Source organism: Solanum dulcamara, chromosome 8 (assembly GCF_947179165.1).
Source record: "Solanum dulcamara chromosome 8, daSolDulc1.2, whole genome shotgun sequence".
NCBI classification, from domain to species: domain Eukaryota; kingdom Viridiplantae; phylum Streptophyta; class Magnoliopsida; order Solanales; family Solanaceae; genus Solanum; species Solanum dulcamara.
Window position 1 is genome coordinate 39,641,804 of NC_077244.1, and position 22,014 is coordinate 39,663,817.

Here is a 22,014-nt window from a genome sequence, read left to right on the forward strand (position 1 = left end):
CATATTTGTTAGTCAGATATATTAGTGAAAACTTGATATATTATGTCTTAACTCAAAAACATGTACACTTTATTAGATTCAAGAACTCTTATTCAGATACATGTGTATATTTTATCAGATGCATATACACTTAATTAGATATACTGATCAAAACTAGAAACATATAATATTAACTGAATAATGTGCCGGATACATCAATAATGTGTCAGCTGCATGCGTAAATCTCCACTTATTATTTTCACAAATAATTACTTTTTTGATGAAAAACATCTATTTACATTTCTACTAGCTTTAAAATATCCTCCGCTTTGTCGTTGGTGACATCAAAAATCGAAACCAATCCATTGTGAAAAATATTCAATGGTGCAAATTCCATGTTGTTTTTCTAGTAACAATAAGCCACAAAGTAGGACTAAAACCAATCAACAGAGGGTAATCATCCCAGGGCGTTGAAGATCTTAAAGGCCCGTGTCTTTGGATGTTGCAATAGCATTCGCCGATCCAATAGAATCGATCTTTAAAATTACACAATTAATACACACACACACACATATAAATATGCGTATATAGATGAATTTATGTAACAAATTAGTAAAAGGAGAAAACAAAAGAGGTATTGGGCTCTTTCTCCATGCTAAAAGTGCATTAATGGAGGTGGATTTTGTCACGCCCCGGGAGGGTACCCTAGGCGTGGCCGGCACTCGAAGGCCATTTCTGACCTCCGAGCGAACCACCTGGTCCAATCGCACGTTCATTCAATCACATTCTCTTAGCAGAAAACTCAATTAAGGGTATATTGTTAATAAATTAGGGCCAAAGGCCAAACAATCATCAACTCGACAAGAAATTTTACTGGTTCATTCGAAAATTGAAACTTAACCACTCAAGTTTTATAGTCAATAGAAGCATAACATGCATGAAGACAATCCATACCAAGAATAACATCAAAGTCAGTTGTATCAAGCTCTACAAGATTGGCTGAGGTGATTTTATGAAAACCTAAGATCATGCAATTTATATAGACCTATTTAGCTAAAATTGAATTACCAATATGAGGATGGAATGAGAAAGTCTCTAACAGGATTTCGGGACTGATATCAAACTTCATAACAAGATATAAAGTCACGAAAGAAAGATTCACTAGCGAATCTAACAAAGCATAAACATCAAATTGAAAGACTCATAACATACTAGTGACCACATCAGTAGAATCCTCCAAATCCTATCGAGTCTGGAGAACATAAAAAATGTTCTAGCCCTGACCACCACCAGAACCTCATGAAGTACCCTACTACTCCAAACGACCTTAAGTAGTAGTCTAAGCTTGAGGTAGACTACCTCAATCTCTACTAGCACCCGAAGGACAATCTTTCACTTGGTGACCCATCTTGCCACATGCACCAGAAGCGCTAAGCACTCTCCTTGATGGTTCCTCCCACACCTCCTACAAGTGGGGACATTCTGACCACTCGGAGCACTCTCTGAGACTTAGGATTAAGCACCTAATCCTTGTTGAATTTTTTTGTCGGAGTACTAGATGAATTCTGACAAGAGAGCTTCTATTGAAAATGTGGACAAACACCATTTTAGGACCTCGAATGTGAAAATTCACCACTATCAATCCTCGTCCCATTTTGACTCCCTAACACTCTCCCTAAGATTTTCTTTGTCAATTTTCTCGACATGGGTTATCAACCTTGAGATGTCTATCTCTTTGACGAACATGGAAGTTTTGCACTCCTTGACCACCAAAACCAAAACACCCGAAACAAACTTGGTTATATGAGCTCTAGAATTGGCAACCATGAACGGAGCATACTTGGACAACTGTATGAACTTTAAGGAATATTTCCTCATATTCATGTTACATTACTTTAAATTGATGAACTTTTGGATTTTAGCCTCCCTCAACTCAAACGGAAAGAAACGTTCAAGAAAAGCATACTTTAACTCCTCCAAATCCAAGGGGCTCATACTGCTAGCTCTCTCTTCCTTCTATTAGTTGAACCATATTGTAGCCACTTCCTTCCATTGATATGGGGTCAAATATTCCTTCTCCACCGGAGTTACACCTATGATATCGATGATTTTTTAGATCCCTTCAATGAACTCTTGTGGATCCTTATCCAACTTAGACCCATGAAATTCTCCAGAGGATTCATTCTTGTAAAGTCAAGAACTCTTGTCACCTGCGTACCTATATTTTGATTCAAGGGCGGTACTAGCTCTCGGTTGGCTTGTGCCGCATATCTTGGGCAAGCACTTGGAAACCCTCCCAAAGTTTGGCATGAATTACTTACTCGGCCGTGGAAGTTTCTACAAGCCGTAGATGGCATCCGTAAGAGGTCACCTTCTGCAAAAACTTAACTTCTCTCTAGGCTTTTTGTATTGATCTAAGTTAGAATATTTTTGGGGTGTTACAATATCTCCCCCCTGGGATCATTTGTCCTCGAATGATGACCAAGCTAGGAAATTACACAAGGGACTAATACAATGCACAATCTGAAGCACTCAAAGTACACGAAGAGACACTAAGTCTAAAATGGGAAAAGAGTATTACCTTACACCTCAACATTAGGAGGAACGAACAAATGAGGGTATTTATCTTTCATATATTCTTTGCCTTCCCAAGTAGACTCTTCAATAAATTGGTTTATTCATATAATTTAAACTGATGCAACCTCTTTGGTCCTCAAATTGCAAACCTAACTATCAAGAATCTGAAATGGAATCTCCTCATAGGACAAGCTATATGTCACACCAATGCTTTTTGTAGAATAATAAGTGGAGAATCTCCTAAGAACTTCTTAAGCATAGGAAAGTGAATACAGAATGGACGGTTGCTAACTTTGAAGGTAGCTCTACCTCATAAGCTACATTACCAACTCTATTCGAAATCCGGTAGTAACTAATATAATGACGACTGAGCTTTTCTTTCTTCCCAAACATCATGACACCCTTCATGGGAGACACCTTCAAATATTATCAATCATTCACTTCAAACTCTAAATCTCTTCACCTAATATCAATGTTGGATTTTTGTCGAGTTTGCGCATTTTTCAGCCTCTCTTGGATGACCTTCACCTTCTCTATAGCCTGATGAACCACATCTGGTTATATCAACCCAGCTTACTAACCGCGAACCTACTAATAGGAGACCTACACCTTTGCCCATGAAGAGTCTCATATGAAACCACCTGAATACTTAAATGGTAACTATTATTGTACTCAAACTCTATGAAACGCAGGTGGTTGGGAGTTCTTCCCTATTTCACCATTTTAGAATCCTAAGAGCTCAGGATTGATGAATTTTAAGAAGTTTTTTGAGATTTATCATTTGGGTAAGTGATTTTGATCCCATCCCTTCATTTCTCAATTATTATTTCACATTTTCATCATTAAATCATTGATTTCAAACTCAAACTTTGGGAGTTTTTTCATGAACTTGAGTTTTGGGTAAAATTCATATTTTAAGCTCATTTTCAAATTGGTTTTCATCGGTGAGTTCCAACCTTTGGGTATCATAATATTTATATAAATTCTATATTTACCCCTAACCCTCGTAATTGGCTTTTTTTACTTGATTTGGACCCAATTTTCAAAGATATCAATATGGGTATCATTGTTCATATTTTCTTATGGAGATTCTATAAATGTCTAGGCTTTGTAGAGTCGGAGACTATTCGTAAAGGGAAAGCTCAAGTACCAACCTAATTTGTAATCTTCTTTAAGGAAAGTGAAATTCTTTGACCTTCTTTAAAGTACGTTGAAACTTGTATGCTTTGCTTGCCTGCTTGGGAGTAATGGGAAATGGTGAGGGACTTCGTATTGTTTTACTTGTTATCAAAGATTGTTTGAAATCTATTATTGATTATGTGAGCTAAAATAAACTTGTTGATTTATGGAAGTGTAATTGATTGTTAATGTGAATGAATTTTTACCTCTTGCTCATGATGCATATATATGTGCTTGTTGCATTGGTTCGGAAACACTGTTACGATATTTATATCTTTGATTATGTCGCGGGGAAATGATTTCAGTGAATGTGATACACTAAGGAGAAATTTTTTTGGCGAGTGTGATATCCTGAGGTGAAATGGTTTTAGCGGCTACATGGACAGATATGTCACTACTGGGTCCCAGCCTACTAGTTAGTGGGTGTGTATATTGGAGCATGGACAGATATGTCCCCTATATGTTCCCAGCCTGCGATTCAGTGGGATGTGTATCGATAGGACAGAAATGCATCATTCTATATGACATTTGCATGGAATTGCATCTCATTGTAAGTGTTTGATATGTGTGAATGGAATATTATTATCGTGATGCTTGATTGAAAACACTAGGTGATATTCTTGGGAATAGTTGATGTTATTAACCACTAAGTTTCATGTATTTTGATTTGTTCTTTGTTAATAAAGTATTATTGTATTGGGATGGACTCTAGTTTCCATGTAGGTTGTAGTATGTGTAGGTTCTAATGGTGAGTTAGTGTACAGTCTGTTCGGCATTACTTACTTAGGGTTAGTCAGGTCTGCCTGCTGAGTACCATTATTGTGTTGTTACTCATTCGTCCCTTGCTTTCTACACTTGTGTAGGTTACGGACCCGGATCATCTTGATCATCCTCGCGCATCTTTATCTGAGGCTTACTTTTGGAGTTCGTGAGATAGCTGCCCGTCATCTCAGTAGATGTCACTTACTCTTTCATTATGTCCTTAATCTATTCTAGATATGGAGACATTTAGAATTGTATTTCTTTTGAACGTGTTGCAATACCTAGTGGCTTGTACACATGATATCAGGTTTTGGGCAAATTTGTGTTTTATTTTGAAATTTACATGCTTATGTTATGTTTAGTTTCTTGTTTCTTTCATATTTCCGCATTTACCATTGTCGAGGGTCACTTAGGCTAACCTGCCTTGGTGGGATAAGATGGGTGTCAATTCACCTGATTTTTAGGTCGTAACATGAAACCCATCATTAGTTGATTTGAGGTGCTCAACTTGTCTAATTGCTAGATCTCATGGGTAATTCACTCAAAAAGAGCATCAAAAGATAGAAGTTTCAGTTTAGACACAAATTTCTAACATGACTAACAAAAGGATGGACTTAATAATGAAAGTTTATTCAATTTAATTGTGTTGTGAAGATTGTAGTCTAAGGGAGAAATTTTTTAAATCATTATTATGACATATATATTTTCAAATATTAGACATTTTGAACTTATCATGCGTGTGTATAAAATGAACTTAGTGTTGAATTGTGGGATGTGATCAAGACACTTCTTGGTAAGACAAATTCTTTTGACCAATTATTGTGTCAACCCTTACATTATCCCTATTTAGGCCCTTTCTGCCTAAGACTATTTTATTTAACAAACCATATGATGTAACCGATTTCTCTTTGTTTGATTGAGTTCGAATTTTATTTGAGAGAAAAAGAAATGGAAGTAAAATATATAGGGTTTTTGGGTGATATGGTAAGAAAAATGTTAAGACCAGACCTAGGGCCTAGTTGTAACACTGCGATCAAAACTTCAAAGGTCTCAAACCAAGCCTCTTGACATATTATAAAGCATATATAAGGTAAAGTAAGTGAAAAAATAACATAAGAAGGAGTCTAGATCATGAGTCGTAAAGAGTATGAAAATTCGGTAACATAGACTCTAAACATATGTCCAACAAACAGCCTCTACTACATGACAATGACAGGGGGTAAAACATGTCCCTTGCTCACCCTCAAAATGACAGAAATATAATAGTCTTTGAAATGGAAACAATCTACTCATAACTAGTCCCCGATGGATGAAGACTCACCAAAACTTCACCGGAATAAGGTCTATTACCCATGCGTGGAAATATGATCCTCAACTCCTACATTATGAGACAATGCAGGAAATAATATACGTTAGTAATTTTGAATGTACTAAGTGTGAGGGCATGACATGCAATATAAAATATAAGATGGAATGATCAAGTAAAGCACAATAGTAAAAAGGGATAAATAAAGTCATGAGAAAATCATAATGATCAAAGTATTTGTACAGCATAGTTGAAATTATGAAAGTACTTAAGAAGGTCATACCTATGTGGGATAAAACCATAACCGACGATAAGACCATGTGAGCTATAACTAGAATTCCGATGTCTCCCCATATAATAGAAGAAAGGAGAATCTACTTGCCAAGGTAGACTTTACCCTGCTAGGAAGGACATAACATATGCTATCTTTGGATCTACTAGATAAGATACAAAGGAAAACCTATGATGGCATGTAGTTTAAGAGACTTGAGGCTGCTACTAAGGCTTTTTGTAGGGCCCCCACCTCAAGTCTACTCAGTGCTAAGTCAAATCCCACGGAATACATAACATAGTAATCATACTTAGCATATATCATAGTTGTTCATAAAATTCCTAACTCATAAAATAGCTCATTCATAACATATTTGTAATGTGAGAATTGCCCTTTCATCATTACAAATCATACATGCATAATCCATATAGTTAGGCCCTATGTCACCACATAAGGCCCTAAGTCACCTTACTTCATAACTTGCATGAAATTCATATCTTGAACATACTTGTAATTTCATGATCATAATTCGTACTTGAATTTAGAGTAAAACTAATATACATAGTCAATTAGAATGAAAACCATGATAATACCATGAAATCATTGAGTTCATGATCATACTTCATAATATCATCATTGAAAATAAGTTCATGCATGTGCAATTATAATTCAACTTTAAAATTATGTAATTCATGAAGAAACATACTTATAATGATCATATATAATGATTAAAACAACCCAATGCAATTCATCAAATTAGGGTTACAAATTCAATTGAAATTCATGAGATTTTATGTATAAATCTTGGGACTCCATGAGTGAAAGGGATCCATGGATCAATCCCTACATACCTTATTGAATTTGACCTTAGAATTGAAAAATGAGACTTGTTCTTGAAGAAACCCTAGCCAAACTTGATGAAAAAGATGAACTCTTGAGTGAGCCTTGAGAGAGAAGTCTTAAAGTTGATTGGGAATTAATGAGGGAAAATAATAGGTTTAGGAGTATTTAGGATATTTTCCTAATGAATCTAGTCCCCAAAACGTCCACATACATTAATAAAATAATAGAGAAATGACCAGAGTACCCTTCATGGAACTGGAACCCACCATAGAGGACCCATCATGGTCCGTGATGCTTACCACGGCCCATGGTTGCATCCGTGATTATAGACTTGGGCTTGGATTTTAGATTTTTCTAATGAATCTAGTCCCAAAAATGTCCACATAAATTAATAGAATAATAGGAAAATGACCAGAGTACCCTTTATATAATCGAAACTAGAATCCACCATGGAGGATCCATCATGGTCCGTGATGCTCTCCACAGCCCGTGATGGAGTCCGTGATGATTGACTTGGGCTTGAATTTTGGGAGTTGCAGGAAAAGGTTTCAGAACTTCCTCCACGTAACCCTTCATAGTCCGCGGAGGGCATCATGATCCATGAACCATAGGTGTGGTGCAGTTCCTGCAGGAGTGACCACTATGGAGCTCACCACGGTCTGTGAAGGGTTATACAGCCCGTGGTGGTATATCGTGGTCCTTGTCTTGGGTTTATTTTTTGAGGTCTTAGGGGAGGGGTCACCACGGAGGGCTTCATGGCCTGTGGTGCTCACCACATCCGTGGTGCCCTGTTGTGGTCTTCCCTCTTTAGGAGTGAACCTCAAGTTCACCACCAAGGTGTCTCTCCAGGAGGTGTGGTGCCCACCACACCCTGTGATGGACTTTGTGGCATCACCTAGTGCCAAAATTTAAGATTTTCAAAAATTTCATCTTTTGATCCTTGTTTTCTGACTTTTAAAACTCCAAGGTCTTACAATATCTCCCCTTTGGCAAAATTCGTCCTCGAATGGGGCTCAAGCTAGTTAAATGGAATAGAAAAGGAACATAATACCCCAACATGAATGCAAAACATCTCAATAATGCATAAAAACTTGAAATCTTTAAACTCAAGCGAAAACATAACTTTAAAACTCATTTCCTGAACATGAATGCATTTGAAACCATGAAAACAACTGAAATGCATGATTTGGGATGGTTGGATAATGAAGGAGCTAAATACCTCAACCAAGCACAAAAGGAAAGAGATGAGGATATTGGGATATCATATCAGCTTCGGCCTCCCATGTAGCACTCTCAACCTGTTGATTCCTCCATAACACTTTAACTGAAGTTATTTCTTTGTTTCTCAACTGTCTAACTTGTTGGTCCAAGATCTCTACTAGAACCTCTTCATAAGAAAGACTCTCTATGACCTCAATGTGGTTCAATGGCATAATGGAACAAGGATCACCTATAAACTTCCTTAATAATGCTGCATGGAACACCGGATGCACGGATGCCAAATTTGGAGGCAAATCCAACTCATAAGTCACCTTACCAATATGCCTCAAAATCTGATATGGGCCAACATAACGGGGACTTAGCTTCCCTTTCTTACCAAAATGTATCACACCCTTCATGGGTAAAATTTTCAAGTAAATCTAATCAACAACTTCAAATTCAAGTTTCCTTCTCGTTACTTCTGAATAGGAATTTTGTTGGCTTTGGGCCATTTTTAATCTTTCTCTAATGAGTCTAAGTTTCTCCATAGCCTCGAATACCAACTCTGGTACTATAAAAGCAACTACACCTACCTCAAACCAACCGATACACCGCCTACCATACAAAGCCTCAAATGGAGACATTTCAATGCTAGAGTGATAACTGTTATTATAAGCAAACTCTATTAATGATAAATGGTCATCCCAATTTCCTTTAAAATCAATCACGCATGCTCTCAATATATCCTCTAATGTCTGAATGGTACGTTTGTGTTACACCCCGTACTTTGGTATATTGGAACGCTTCTTAAGCTTCTTAAGTTTCTGGAGAGGCTCTTAAGTTTTTTAGAAGTCGTCATGTGAGTCGGATAATCTATAACGCTATCAAACAACTCTAAGGAGGGGAGAATGAGATACCTCAATAATAGGGAAGATTGGAAATAGGGTTATAAGAATTCAGAAGGAGTTGGAGGCCAAGTAATGGGTCGTAGGACTCGACTTACTCACATACGCCACCGACTTGGACGTCTTACATAATTAAGCTACTTGAGTACACATCAAGCTTAAGTATCAAGGAATATATAGGCTCTTAAAGTAAGACGAGATTACGAACCGACAAAAATGAAGCAAGCAGGTAACAAGTAGGTGAAAAGTAGGTGACACACCTACTTGGACTAAGTAGGTGACTCATCTTCTTGGGGTGGACCTCCACCTGCCATGTGGCGGCTTGGGATTGGTTGCAAGAGATAACGTGGCTTCCTAAGGGCTTGACACATGTCACCCTTAGGGGATGCCATGTGTCACCCTCTATGGAAGGTTATATATTAGTCATGTTATGACTAAGGGTCTTATTTTCAGCATCTTTACACTTAGAAAAATTGGAGAAAAACTTAGAGAACATGGAGAGAGAGCTACGGATTAGGTCAAGCAAGGTAAGCCCTCCGATTTCGTTCCGTGAACTAATTATTCAAGATATCTCATGGCTACATGATAGTTTTTAATAGCGTAAAATCTCATTTTGGGGCAGAAAGGAAGAGATACAAACAGTCCATTAATTTTCAGCGTGTTAAGAAAACTTCCGAGACAAATTTAGCAAGGTATGGCTTGGTTATCTTCTCCCAAAGTTTGGTAAGGTTTTTTACATGATATTAAGGTGTTAATAATATAAATATTATGTTTGGATCAGAATCAAAAGGTTAACAAGCAGCCACGATGTTTCAGCCACGCTGGAAGAACTTTCGAGGCAAATTTTGGCAAGCTTTCGCCAATTTCGGGTAAGGTAAGGGTTTTTATTTAAATTTGGAGTTTATGGTGTAGTTATGGAGTGTATTACACATCTTATAAGTGTATGGAACTATAAAAATTGCACAAGGATGCTTGACGTTGGAAACAAACTAAACTTAAGGCCGTCATAGTTAAATCGAATGTCGAGTAGGGTGTTGTGGCTGTTGTGCTGGGCTTGTAATTGCTTTTATTGTATATTGCAGGGTTGGAACACATTCCAAAAGTTGTGTGGGATCTTCTGGTTGCAGCCACACGACCCTCCATTCCGTACGATTAAAGATTTTATGAAATAGTGACTAAAAACCCTATTTTGGTCTCATAATTTTAAGCGACTTGTTGGAAGCTTGTATTGCATAATGTTGCCATATTTTAATTGCATATGAGCTTTTGATTGTTTTTGTTGGATGGAGGCTAAGGTTTGGGGATTAAATTGAAAGTTCGGATAGGGGAAGTTATAGAGGAGATGCTGCCTGATTTCCACTAACTCCTTAACTAACTAAAAGACTAGTCGAGACCAGTCGAGCAAGGCGGATAAGGAATTGATTCTTGTGGGTGCTTGGTTGTGCATTTAGAAGTTGTAAAGTTAAAGGTTATTAATATTAGTGTTACCTTCTTGTTAAATAGGTTCAGAGGATGACGCGACAAGCTGGGTTAAAAGCAATCGATAAGAGGTATGTGAAGCTACCTTCTTTCTCTTGGCATGTTTTTGGCATAAATAAGTAAAGCTTATCGCTTTCTTTCTTATGGCATGTCTTATCTATAAGTGGAATGTAATATGTTCTCGGAGGATAATTCCATTCATAGAGCTTCGAGAATGATTCATGCCTTTGACCTATTTCTTGATGTTAGAACTCCTACAATAAGTGAGATATTGCCTCTCAAGTCTTCTGTATGAAGGGAAGTAGTAAGTATGTAAGGCCTATCTCTCCCTTGGTTTGGCATGTTTCAAATGTATGTAAAACCCGTCCCTTTTCTCTTTGGCATGTCCTAGATATAGTTTATGAACGATGTTTTATATGAAGCTTGGGGTAACTCTATTCATAAGCTTCGAGCGCGACTCATGACTCTTATCCACGTCTGAATGCTAAAACTCTAAAGGCGGTCGAGCCACTACTGTCGAGTCTTTTATGTATTGAATAGTAAGTGGAGATATAAGCTCTTATTCCTAAGGACCCTACAATAACAAATATCCTCGGTTCCATAAGCTGTTGGGCACCTCCTTGATACATGTTTCTGGTTCACTTATAGCTGTTAAGACTCTTAAAGGAGTTAAGCTCCTATTCCTCAAGTCTTCTATAAGATTGAATAGGAATTGGTACGAAAAAGATCCTTTGTTTAAAAGGCTCTGAGATAGCCAATAATCGAACTTCTATAAGCTGGTTCAGACTATAGTAACATATGACTATGAAGTTGAGGCTCCAGTTGACATAGTCCCTAATGACATCTAGAGGGTACTGAAGATGATTCTTACCCTAATTTCCAGGTGACGGTTCATTTGACCATTTCATTGAGCCTTAAATGATGAATTCATTTGCATATGGTTATTCACTACTCCGCTCTCGTATGCTGCTAATACATTATTCACCGCATCCCATGAAGGGCCGGGCATGATAAATGATGAAATGCTTATTCACCGTGTCCCATGAAGGGTCGGGCATGATAAATGATGAAATGCTTATTCACCGCATCCCATGAAGGGTCGTGCATGATAAATGATGAAATACTTATTCACTGTGTCCCATGAAGGGCTAGGCATGATAAATGATGAAATGGTTATTCACCGTGTCCCATGAAGGGCCGGGCATGATAAATGATGAAATGCTTATTTACCGTATCCCATGAAGAGTCGGGCATGATAAATGATGAAATACTTATTCACCGCATCCCATGAAGGGCCATGAAATACTTATTTACTGCGTCACATGAAGGGCTGGGCATGATATATGATGAAATGATTATTCACCGCATCCCATGAAGGGTCGGGCATGATACACAATGAAATGACAGCTTCACCAAGTCCCTCACTGAAGGATTGGATACAGTATATAGACATGCATATGAAAACATAGTGATACATTTATAACCACGAGTCCCACAGCGGGCCGGGTATGCTATGTGAGGAAGATATACACGCCCTCATTTCACACAGTGCAGGTATAGTGATTCATTAACTGTTACATTTATTGCCTGCATCCCTATTTTAGTTGAAAGCTCGTTTATGCTATGTTATGCTTTATATACTTATTACATGTATCGTACTGACCCCCTTTTCTTTGGGGGGGGGGGGGTTGCGTTTCATGCTCGTAGGTACAGACGCATGTTTTGGAGATTCGCCAGCTTAGGGTTCTACTCAGCAGGTTTGGGAGAAGCTCCATTGAATCGGAGCCAAGCTTTTGGGTACTAGACCTTCTATGTATGTATTTGTATATTCAGGGGTACGACGGGGGCTCTGTCCCACCATATGTTGTTATTAATACTCTTAGAGGTCTGTAGACATGTGTATGTGGGTTGATTGTACGTTTGTTTTAGTTATGCTCATATGGCATACTGTAAATATTTTTGTGTTATGACAGCCTTGTCGGCTTGCGTGCCCTTTCATGTTATGATACAGGTGAAAGAGGCTATAGGTAGATAAAAAATGTTTTTGATCCATTAGGGTTTTTATGTATAGTATCACATCGCACACGGTTCAACTTAAGTATATCTGATAGATATGCATAAGGGGGTCCAGGTCGGACCCCAGTCACGGCCTACGGGGTTGGGTCGTGACAGTTTGGCCTGAACATCCATTTGTGGATAAAAAGTCGTACAAAGTTTCACTTCAGGTACCAAGATCCTTTTGGAAAGATCTCCAAAACTGAGATGCAAACTGAGTACCTCGATTAGAAATGATATACAATGGAACACCATAAACTTGACCAACTCTCAAATATACAAACTAGCATAGTCTTTGACTGAATATGAGGTCTTAACTAGGAGAAAATTAGCCGACTTAGTCATTTGATCAACTATTACCTAAATGGAATCATGTTGCCTGTGAGTATGAGGCAAACTAGTAATAAAGCCCATATTTAAGGATTCCCACTTCTAAGTAGGAATCTCAAGGTCTTCAGCCAAACCTCATGATTTTTGATGTTCAACCATGACTTGTTGGCAATTAGAACACTTAGACATAAATTCTGCAATGTCCTTCTTCATTTCATTCCATCAATACACTTCTCTCAAATATCGATGTATTTTTGTAGAACCAGGATGAATAGAATATCGCGAACTATGAACTTCGGACGATATCATATCTTTCAAGCCATCAACATCCGGCACAAACAATCGGCCTTGGTATCTTAAAACACCATCTCCCTCTTGGGAGAAAGACTCAATACCTTTTTGGAAAACTACTTTCTTCAATTTAACCAAAGCGGGATCATTTTGATTTTCTTTTATATCTGCCACAAGAGATGATTTGAAACTATTCTACACAATAATACCACCATCTTTGAAATCAACCAATCTAACACCCAAATGGGCGAGCCTATGCACATCCCGAACTAACTCTCTCTTTTCATCCTCAAAATAAGAAACACTATTCATGGATAATCTACTAAGAGTGTTGGCAACCAAATTCGCCTTACCCGGATGGTATAGCACACTCATGCCATAATCCTTCAATAGTTCCATCCACCTCCTTTGTCAAAGATTCAAGTCTTTTTGAGAGAGCACGTATTGCAAACTCTTTTGATCGTTGAAAACATCTACATGGACACCACAAAGATAGTGTCTTCACAATTTCAAAGCAAATACCACCCCCGCCAACTCCAAGTCATGGGTTGGGTAATTCTTCTTATGCACCTTGATTTGCATTGAAGCATAAGATATCAATTTGTCATTTTGCATTAGCACACAACCAAGACCAACTCGTGAAACATCACAATACACAACAAACCCATCGACACCTTGCGATAAAGTCAACACCGGAGTAGAGATAAGTCTATCCGTCAATTCTTGAAAGCTTTTGTCACATGCCTCGGACCATTGGGACTTCACCTTCTTTTTAGTCAACGCAATCAAGGGTGATGCAATGGAAGAGAAAACTTCCACAAACCATCTATAATAATCGGCTAATCCTAAGAAACTCTAATGATAGAAGGACTCAACGATCTAGGACAATTATTAATCACCTTGGTCTTCTTTGGATCAACCATAATTCCTTCTACAGAAAAAATATGATCAAGGAAAGTAACCGACCTTAGCTAAAAATCACATTTGCTAAACTTTGCATACAACTATCGGTCTTTGAGAATTTGTAACACAATCCTCAAATGATTTGCATGCTCTTCCTTACTACGTGAGTAAATCAGAATATCATCAATAAAGACAATCACAAACATATCTAAATATTGCCTAAACACCCTGTTCATCAAATCCATAAAAGCTGCATGGGCATTTGTTAGTCCAAAAGACATAACCAAAAATTCAAAATGACCATACCGAGTTCTAAAAGTCATCTTTGGAATGTCACACTCCCTTACTAGGAGTTGATGATAACCCAATCAAATGTCAATCTTAAAAAAGTAACTGGCCCGTTGAAGTTGATCAAACAAGTCATCAATCCTTGGGATGGGATACTTATTCTTAATTGTGACCTTGTTCAATTGCCGATAATCTATACACATTCGGAGTGACCAATCCTTTTTCCTAACAAACAACACGAGAGCACCCCAAGGTGAAATGCTTGGTCATATAAAACCCTTATCCAATAAATCCTTGAATTGCTCTTTCGACTCCTTAAGTTCCATCGGAGCCATACAATAAGGAGGAATAGATATAGGTTGCGTATCAGGTAAGAGATCAATAGCAAAGTCTATTTCCCTTTAGGAAGAAACACTTGAGAGATCTTAGGGAAAAACTTCTGAAAACTCATTAACAACTAAAATTGACTCAAGAGTAGGAGTCTCAGAGTTAGTATCTCTAATCCAAACTAGATGATAGATGCAACCCTTGGAAATCATTTTTTGGGCCTTAAGACATGAAATGAATCGACCATTAACCACCGAATCATTACCCTTCCATTTAAGAATAGGCCCATTAGGAAACTGAAACTTGACTCTATAGGTTCTACAATCAATGGTTGCATAAGAAGCATGTAGCAAATCCATACCACGAATGTTGTCTAAATTGGTAATGTCAAGTTCAACACGATCACATGGGATAACTTTATGCAAAATCGAAATGGGACAACTTCTATAGACTCTTTTATCCATAACTGAATCACCTATGAGAGTATAAAGGGAAAAGGGCTCTATCAATATTTTGGGGCTAACATCAAACCTCATAGCCACATAAGGAGTAACAAAAGACAAATTTATGCCCGGATGAAGTAAGGCATAAACATCATCATGAAAGACTCGTAACATATCGGTAACAACATTGGGAGTCTCTTCCGCTCTTGCCTACCATGAAGAGCATAAACTTGTTTGTTGTGTTGACCCCCCTTAGGTTGAGCTTGTCCACCTTCTAGAGCTTGGCCACCTTGAGCAACTTGGCCTTGAGGATGACCTTCTCTACCCTTTTTGGTAACAAGAGGGCACTCGGATTGCCTATGCCCCATTTTTCCACATCTGAAGAAAACACTCATTCCCATCAATCATTTCCCCCCATGATTCTTTCCACATTTTGCACACCTGGGAAATGAAGGGCTAGTAACATTCAAACCTCTTCCTTGAGCCTTACAGCATGGCACCCTATCATTTACAAACTTCTTTCCCGAACTTTGTCCTTGTTGAGAACGAACACTACTACCATCGAATCTAGTATTTGAGAACTACCTTCATACCGGGCACACTTAGAATTACTCATTCTCATCTCTTTGAGCTTCTCTCCCTCAATTTTTTTGGCAAAATTCATGAGCTGAGATATGCAATTTCCTTGATAAGCGTAGCGGTATGACATTCTACAACAACCAAGTCGGATACCTTCGATATGAATTGACTCATTCGGGCACGTGGATTGACAACCAATGAAGGAGCATACTTAGATACCTTGGTGAAATTGATGACATAGTCCCTCATACCCATGTTGCCTTGTCCAAGATTGATGAACTCCAACACCTTGGCTTCCCTTGGCTCAAGAGAGAAAAAGAGATCAAGGAAGGCAAGTTTGAAGGCTTCATATTCAATTGGACCTTCGTCCACCCTCTCTATCTTCTATTGAGTGTACCAAACTTTAGCAATACCCTTGAGTTGGTAAGCCGCCAGCTCCACTTTTTCTTCCGATGAAACCCCCATAATAATCACTATCTTTTAAACCTCATCAATGAATTCTTGAGGATCCTCATCAACTTTTGAGCCATGAAACTCCGGAGGGTTCATCCTTGCAAAATCTCTTACCCTTGAAGCAGGAGTGGGAACATTGGTAGGAGTCGCAACCCCTTGGTTAGCCACCACTTGGGCTAACATAGTAATAGCGGTCCAAAATTCTGCGTTGGTCACTTGGTCATGTAGGGGACCATTGTCTTGAGGAGTCGGAGGAGCTTGGGCTTCATTAGTATTGTTCCCTTGCGGGAAAGGTGGTCTTCTTGGAGGCATTTTCTGAAAATCGCAAAGAGAGATCGTTAGGGAAAGGAAGTCTTAGGGTAGACTCTATAGCACGACATACACCATGAAAGAAGTGAGAATTTTCTTAAACGTCTTATAGCCTCCTATTCATAGATGTGGCTCGCTTCACAGTCAATAATAAGACTCTACATGACGCAGCATGTTGGACACCCTAAGATATTTTAAACATTGCTATGATACCAAGTTTGTCATGACCCGACCTAGGGCCTAGTCATAACACGGCGATCGAAATCCCAAAAGGTTCCAACCAAGCCTCTTGACATATCATAAATTATAAATAAGGTAAAGTAAGTACGGAAAATAACATAAGAAATAGTCTAGATCATGAGTCATAAAGAGTACGAGAATTCGACAACATAGACTCTAAACATATGTCCAACAAAATGCACCTACCTCATGACAATGGCGGGGCTAAAATATGTCCCTACCTCACACTCAAAATAACAGAAATATAACAAAGCCTTTGAAATGGAAACAATCTACTCATAACTAGTCCCTGATGGATGAGGACTCACCAAAACTTCATCAGAATAAGCTCTACTAGCCAAGCGTGGGAATATGATCCTCAACCCCTACATTATGAGACAATGTAAGCAACACTATGTGTTGGTACTTTCGAATGTACTAAGTATGAGGGCATGACATGCAATGGAAAATATAAGATGCAATGATCAAGTAAAACACAATAGTAAAAAAGGATACGTAAAGTCATGAGAGAATCATAATGATCAAAGCATTTGGACAGCGTAGTTGAAATCATGAAAGTACATAAGTAGGTCATAGATATGTAGGATAAAACTATAACCGAAAATAAGACCATGCGGGTTATAACATGAAATCCCGATGTCTCCCCATACAACGGAAGAAAGGAGAATCTACTTGCTAAGGTAGACTCTACCTCACTAGGAGGGTCATAACATAGGCTATATGTGGATCCACTAGCTAAGCCAGAAACGAAAAACCTACAGTGGCACATAATTTAAGAGACTTGAGGCTGCTACTAAGGCTTTTGGTAGGGCCCCCACCTCAAGTCCACTCAGTGCTAAGTCAAATCTCACGGAATGCATAATATAGTAATCATACTTAGCATATATCATAACTTGTTTATAAACTTCATAACTCATAGAATACATCATTTCATAAAGTATTTGCAATGTGAAAATTGTCCTTTCATCATGACAAATCATACTTGCATAATTCATATAATTAGGTCCTAGGTCACCACATAGGACCCTAAGTCACCTTACTTTATAATTTGCATGAAATTCATATCTTGAACATACTTGTAATTTTATGATCATAATTCGTACTTTAATTTAGAATAAAACTCATATAAATAGTCAATTTGAATAAAAATCATGATAATACCATGAAATCATTGAGTTCATGATCATACTTCATAATATCATCATTGAGAATAGGTTCATGCATGGGCAATCATAATTCAACTTAAAAATCATGTAATTCATGAAAAGACATACTAATAATGATCATATATAATGATTAAAACATAATTGAAATAGCCCAATGCAATTCATCAAATTAGGGTTATAAACCCAATTGAAATTCATGAGATTTTGAGTAGAAACCTTGAGACTCCATGGGTGAAAGGGATCATGGATCAATCCCTACATACCTTGATTGAATTTAACCTTATAATTGAAAAAAGAGACTTGTTCTTGAAGAAACCCTAGCCAAACTTGATGAAGAAGATGAACCCTTGAATGAGTCTTGAGAGAGAAGTCTTAAAGTTGATTGGAAATTAATGAGGGGAAATAATAGGTTTAGGAGTATTTAGGATATTTTCCTAAGGAATCTACTCCCAAAAACATCCACATACATTAATAAAATAATAGAGAAATGACCAAAGTACCCTTCATGGAACTAGAACCCACCATGGAGGACCCATCATGGTCCGTGATGCTTACCACGGCCCATGGTTGCGTCCGTGATTATAGACTTGGGCTTGGATTTTGGAAGTTGTAGGGAAAGGTTTCAGAACTTCCTCCATGGAACCCTTCACGGTCCGTGGACCATGGACGTGGTGCAAGCCCTACAGGGTGACCTGCAGGAGTGACCACCATAGAGCTCACCACGTTTTGTGAAGGGTCACATGCCCGTGGTGGTCTATCATGGTCCTTGACTTGGGATCATGTTCTGAGGTCTCAAGGGAGTGGTCACCATGGAGGGCTTCACGGCCCGTGGTGGGTCTTCATCCTTCAGGAGTGACCCTCAGGATCACCACCATGGTAGCTCACCACGAGGCGTGGTGCCCACCACGACCTGTGATGGCCTTTATAGGCATCACCTGTTGCCAAAATTTTAGATTTTCAAAAATTTCATCTTTAGATCCTCGTTTTTCGACTTTCCAAACTTCGGGGTCTTACAAAAAAGTAAAAGATAGTGACTGTGTAAATTATTGTTTTGCTTTTTGTCGAGTGCGGATGAAATGCAAAAAAATAAATTGAGAAAATATGTTTGCTAGGAATAAGTGAACGAAAGAGTGGACATAAACTAAAAGGAAAATGGAGGGACACATTGAATATAGGTTGAAAGTGGAGGCGATATAAGAAAATGAGTTGAATTATGAAAAAAAAAAGTAAGTGTCATAAAATCCATATGAAAGAGTAGTCACTATTCTAACCAAATAACTTTTTCCCATCTCTTAGCCGACATTCTAACCAAAAAAGTCCTTTTGATCCTATAGTTTCGTTATTTGATTGATTGAATAATACACTAATGAAAAACTCATAGTATATATGGTTTGTTTGAATTTTCTTTGATAGAATAAGTGAATTTGATATGCTTATGCCCATGATTGGAATACATATGTGCATGATGTGAATACATGGCATTTTTTTGAATGGTGAGGAACTTGATGGTAAGAATTAGATGACTTAATGATTGCAATATTTACACATGAGCATGTTGTCCCTATATTTCATAAATATTCAGTTTTTGAAGTTGTATCATTTTACATAAAGAGTCTTTGATTTTGAAAAAATGTGCTTTTATGAATGAGTTTCAGATCATGATTAAACTATCTAAGCGAACATGAGTGTCAGTAACCTTGTCCAATTAGTGTTGTTAAGGAATTGAGTATGCATGGTATATAGTGAGTTGTTTGAGGACGAACAATAAATTTAAATGTGGGGTGGTGACTTTGGGCATATTTATACACCAAGCACTACATTTTACTCATATTTTACCTATGTTCCAAGGATTCATACGCGTATATTCATATATTTTGAGTACAATTAATATGAGTGTGCAAGTATATATGTTTAGACTTGTTTCAGGTTAAAATACAAAAAAATTCAACTCAAAAGAGTAAAAGAACCCAAAGCAAAGTGTCTCAGATAGAAATGAAAGTTAAGGCAGTGTGGAAAGGAAGCCTAAAATGTAAGACAAGCTCTCTGTGTTGGCCCCCGCGTTGCATCTTTTGTCAAACTTCATAGGACGTGTAAACAAGCCTATCTCGATGAGGGTCCCAATGGCGAGGACCTCAAGCCCCGCGATGGAGGTCGCGGCGCACCCTAGGCATTCTATAGATTATTTTTTCCCAAGTCAAGATTGAGTTAACTAGCATTCTATCGATCACTTTTTTGCAAGCCACTTTACTACTTTTCTGTTCTTGAATTGTGAATGACAAAGATACATTCGTTCAAGTAGTGAATTCAATTGAAAGTTTATATTTTTCTCTTTATCATAATGTTCTTTACTTATAACAATTCTTTAATTTCTTCGCAAAAAACTATGAGTACGTAAATATCATAACTAGGGTAATGGGACCTAGAATACAAATAAAAATAAGAATTTTTTCATGGTAAATCTTCACATGAAGGTGTTAGTTTGTGCATTAAGGAATCTTTACTAACGATTTTTTTATGGTTACAAATATTAAAACTCGCATATATTATAAACTTGCTTGACAAAAGAAGTTAAGATTGAAAAAAATAATCATTAACAGGAATTTGGGGGTATCAACCCTCATCTAATACCTTAAGCTAGTGATAGGAAAGATAACATGAGATCTATATTAATAATTAATTAATACACATCCAAGTGCCGGAAAGACTAAAGGTAAATTTTTTCTAACTAGGTCGAAAAACTTTGAAGGACATATAGATTCATTATTTTGGCATAATGAACACACCTGAATGAGTTGAGTAGAGAATTATTTTTTGAATTCCAATATCTAGAGAACCATAGCTCTAGTTCTTTCTTAATTATCGAACACAAAGTAGTCATAATCATAGAGGAAAAATTGTTCAAACTATTCCTGTTAAACCCCTATTCGAAATAGTGATAATTAGATTGAATCATTGCACAAATTATAATTCCTCACCACACTCTCTGTATGATTCCACCCAACCGCGTTAAGTTCTATATTTGACAACGATTGCTTTATGTCTTGAACTGTAATTTGAACGACATCATCTTTCCCTAATAGTCACAAGAAAATGGTATCCTCTTTTGAAATTTTACATATGGACATATGGGGCTCATATAGACAATGTACACATAATAGTAATAGATATTTCCTCACTATTGTGATGATTTTCTCCAATGACTTGGTATATCTAATGATGTTTAAACTGATTATTCACACTCAATTTACAGCTTCTGTTGAAAGTCATTAGAACAACAATGACCTTGAATTCTTTAACAGTCAATGTACTGTCTTATTTTCTTCCTTGGATATCATCCATCAAAGATCTTGTATGCACATTTCACAACAAAATGAAGTGGTTGAGCGTAAATACAAACACATCCTTGAAATGGCAAAGGCTCTTAGATTCCAAGCTCATGCACCACTTAAATTGTGGAGTGAATGTGTTTTTAACAGTTATTTACCTTATAAACAAACTGACATCATCTATCTTATCAAGAAAATCCTCATATGAGGTGTTTCATGGTTCTCCACCATCCTTCACCCTCCTAAAAAATTCGGTTGCCTTTGTTATGCTACCAAACCATCTTATGCAGATAATTTCTCCCTTAAGGTGATAATTGGCATCTTTATGGGTTACTCAAGTACTTAAAAGGGCTACAAAGTTTATGACATCTTTTCATCATCTTTTCTAGTCAACAGGGATGTCTCATTCGGTGAATTTATATTCCCTTTCAAATCTCCAAAGACTACTTTTTCAGCTTCTACCACTACTCCAATGTCTCACCTTCACCACCTTTTGTTGAGCAAGATATTGACTTTTATCAACATATCCTTTCTACTACCCTAGGCAGTCATTTAGTCGATTCTCCTACAGGTCCTGCCAACACCACCTCTCAATCTTTTCCTGACTTGCTGATTATTCTAATAATTTTGCTCCAGTTTCCTCTTCTTCTTTCCCTTTTTCCAATTGTCATACATGAAACTCCCAAGAAGGTCAGGCAGGAGTATTAAACCACATATCTGTCTCCTGATTATCATTATCAATCCACCACTCCTCACTCTTATCTCTAAATCTATTTCCCGTGACCTTATCTCTCCTGTTTATC